The following is a 3,892-nucleotide window of genomic DNA, read 5'->3' on the forward strand; positions in this document are numbered from 1 at the left end:
AGGCATGAGTGAGCTTGGTAATGGGAGTCAAGAGCATAGATTTGGGGGTGATGGAGGGCAGCCCTGGAATAGGGGCTGTGGCAGTACACAGGTACCCGGCTGCAGTGGCTGCAGGGGTGACGAGTGAGTCTCAGGCTGGGGCAGAAACAGAGATCTGGAAAACTACTAAAGTTCCTGGGAAAGTAAAGCAGAATTTCGTGAGAACAAAATGGATAGAGAGGAGAAAACCTATGGTGCCTCTGAAGGCCCTGATGCGATGTATGTCAAATTGGTATCATCGATGGCCATGAATTTATTGTAAAAAGAGAACATGCATTAACATCAGGCACGATAAAAACCATGTGGAGTGGCCCAGGCCAATTTGCTGAGAACAAACCAATGAGGTCAATTTTAGAGAGATACCTTCACATGTGCTATCAAAAGTATGCATATATTTTACATACAAGATTCGCTACACTAACAGCTCCACCGAGATTCCCGAATTCCCAATTGCACCTGAAATTGCACTAGAACTGCTGACAGCTGCGAACTTCCTAGATTGTTAAATAAAATAAATTATAATAAAAAAGGATAGATTTGAATGAGCAGAAACCTGCAGTAGAAACAACAGCTTAATGAGGCTGAGGTAAAGTTAAATAAGCGCAGCAAGAACCATTGCATTTGGTGGGATGTTGATCATCAGAGCTATTGCGGTGCAGCCTTAGGTAAGCTAGATTAAAAGCCATGAGTTATCGAACAATAAGGGATTGAGGTAGAGGTCGAGGATGTCTGCAATGGGCTTGGTTGGAAAAGTGGGGCTGGGAGAGGCAAAGACAAACAGTAGCAAGAAAGGAAGGAGAGACAGATAGGGAGAGAAGATATTGCTACTGTTGTTTTTTAATAAGGTTTTTCCAGTCTCAGAGGAAAGAGCTAAAAGAGAGAGAGGTTTAAATGAAAAGATAACTCAGGAAGTAAGTCTTAGAGGTGGAATCCAAGTGCATGCTGTATCAGAGTTGGATATAACCATTTAGGAATGAAGTGAATTAGACCAGTACTGCTCAAAGGGTGGTCCACAGACCCTCAACAACAGTATTACCAGCTACACTGAATTAGAATCTCTGAGGCTGGGACCCAGGAATCTGCTTTGTAACAATAGCCCCAGGTAGTCCCTATGCACGCTGAAGTTTTAGCTGTGTCATTCATGATTAAAGACTTTAAAAAGAGCACAAGAAGCCTTCTCCAGAGAAGATTTTAAAATCCACTGTTATCAGGATGATGCTGGCCTCATAAAATGAGTTAGGGAGGATTCCCTCTTTTTCTATTGATTGGAATAGTTTCAGAAGGAATGGTACCAGCTCCTCCTTGTACCTCTGGTAGAATTCGGCTGTGAACCCATCTGGTCCTGGACTTTTTTTGGTTGGTAAGCTATTGATTATTGCCACAATTTCAGCTCCTGTTATTGGTCTATTCAGAGATTCAACTTCTTCCTGGTTTAGTCTTGGGAGGGTGTATGTGTTGAGGAATTTATCCATTTCTTCTATATTTTCTAGTTTCTTTGCGTAGAGGTGTTTGTAGTATTCTCTGATGGTAGTTTGTATTTCTGTGGGATCGGTGGTGATATCCCCTTTATCATTTTTTATTGCATCTATTTGATTCTTCTCTCTTTTTTTCTTTATTAATCTTGCTAGCAGTCTATCAATTTTGTTGATCCTTTCAAAAAACCAGCTCCTGGATTCATTTATTTTTTGAAGGGTTTTTTGTGTCTCTATTTCCTTCAGTTCTGCTCTGATTTTAGTTATTTCTTGCCTTCTGCTAGCTTTTGAATGTGTTTGCTCTTGCTTTTCTAGTTCTTTTAATTGTGATGTTAGGGTGTCAATTTTGGATCTTTCCTGCTTTCTCTTGTGGGCATTTAGTGCTATAAATTTCCCTCTACACACTGCTTTGAATGCATCCCAGAGATTCTGGTATGTTGTGTCTTGGTTCTCGTTGGTTTCAAAGAAAATCTTTATTTCTGCCTTCATTTCATTATGTACCTAGTAGTCATTCAGGAGCAGGTTGTTCAGTTTCCACGTAGTTGAGCGGTTTTGAGTGAGATTCTTAATCCTGAACAAAGCCTGGCAGAGACACAACAAAAAAAGAGAATTTTAGACCAATATCCTTGATGAACATTGATGCAAAAATCCTCAATAAAATACTGGCAAACAGAATCCAGCAGCACATCAAAAAGCTTATCCACCATGATCAAGTGGGCTTCATCCCTGGGATGCAAGGCTGGTTCAATATACGCAAATCAATAAATGTAATCCAGCATATAAACAGAACCAAAGTCAAAAACCACATGATTATCTCAATAGATGCAGAAAAGGCCTTTGACAAAATTCAACAACCCTTCATGCTAAAAACTCTCAATAAATTAGGTATTGATGGGTCGTATCTCAAAATAATAAGAGCTATTTATGACAAACCCAGAGCCAATATCATACTGAATGGGCAAAAACTGGAAGCATTCCCTTTGAAAACTGGCACAAGACAGGGATGCCCTCTCTCACCACTTCTATTCAACTTAGTGTTGGAAGTTCTGGCCAGGGCAATTAGGCAAGAGAAGGAAATCAAGGGTATTCAATTAGGAAAAGAGGAAGTCAAATTGTCCCTGTTTGCAGATGACATGATAGTATATCTAGAAAACCCCATTGTCTCAGCCCAAAATCTCCTTAAGCTGATAAGCAACTTCAGCAAAGTCTCAGGATACAAAATCAATGTACAAAAATCACAAGCATTCTTATACATCAATAACAGACAAACAGAGAGCCAAATCATGAGTGAACTCCCATTCACAATTGCTTCAAAGAGAATAAAATACCTAGGAATCCAACTTACAAGGGATGTGAAGGACCTCTTCAAGGAGAACTACAAACCACTGCTCAAGGAAATAAAAGAGGATACAAACAAATGGAAGAACATTCCATGCTCATGGGTAGGAAGAATCAATATCATGAAAATGGCCATCCTTCCCAAGGTAATTTACAGATTCAATGCCATCCCCATCAAGTTACCAATGACTTTCTTCACAGAATTGGAAAAAACTACTTTAAAGTTCATATGGAACCAAAAAAGAGCCCGCATCGCGAAGTCAATCCTAAGCCAAAAGAACAAAGCTGGAGGCATCATGCTACCTGACTTCAAACTATACTACAAGGCTACAGTAACCAAAACAGCATGGTACTGGTACCAAAACAGAGATATAGATCAATGGAACAGAACAGAGCCTTCAGAAATAATGCCACATATCTACAACTATCTGATCTTTGACAAACCTGAGAAAAACAAGCAATGGGGAAAGGATTCCCTATTTAATAAATGGTGCTGGGAAAACTGGCTAGCCATATGGAGAAAGCTGAAACTGGATCCCTTCCTTACACCTTATACAAAAATCAATTCAAGATGGATTAAAGACTTAAATGTTAGACCTAAAACCATAAAAACCCTAGAAGAAAACCTAGGCAATACCATTCAGGACATAGGCATGGGCAAGGACTTCATGTCTAAAACACCAAAAGCAATGGCAACAAAAGCCAACATTGACAAATGGGATCTAATTAAACTAAAGAGCTTCTGCACAGCAAAGGAAACTACCATCAGAGTGAATAGGCAACCTACAAAATGGGAGAAAAATTTTCGCAACCTACTCATCTGACAAAGGGCTAATATCCAGAATCTACAATGAACTCCAACAAACTTACAAGAAAAAAACAAACAACCCCATCAAAAAGTGGGCGAAGGACATGAACAGACACTTCTCAAAAGAAGACATTTATGCAGCCAAAAAACACATGAAAAAATGCTCACCATCACTGGCCATCAGAGAAATGCAAATCAAAACCACAATGAGATACCATCTCACACCAGTTAGAAT

General features: G+C 39.6%; 1 pseudogene; it reads left to right on the top strand.

Moving 5' to 3' along the window:
• The first annotated feature begins 208 nt into the window (after positions 1–208).
• LOC129015224 (elongin-C-like) lies at positions 209–545 on the top strand (annotated as a pseudogene).
• The last annotated feature ends 3,347 nt before the right edge of the window (positions 546–3,892 follow it).

This window comes from Pongo pygmaeus, chromosome 18, assembly GCF_028885625.2.
Source record: "Pongo pygmaeus isolate AG05252 chromosome 18, NHGRI_mPonPyg2-v2.0_pri, whole genome shotgun sequence".
NCBI classification, from domain to species: domain Eukaryota; kingdom Metazoa; phylum Chordata; class Mammalia; order Primates; family Hominidae; genus Pongo; species Pongo pygmaeus.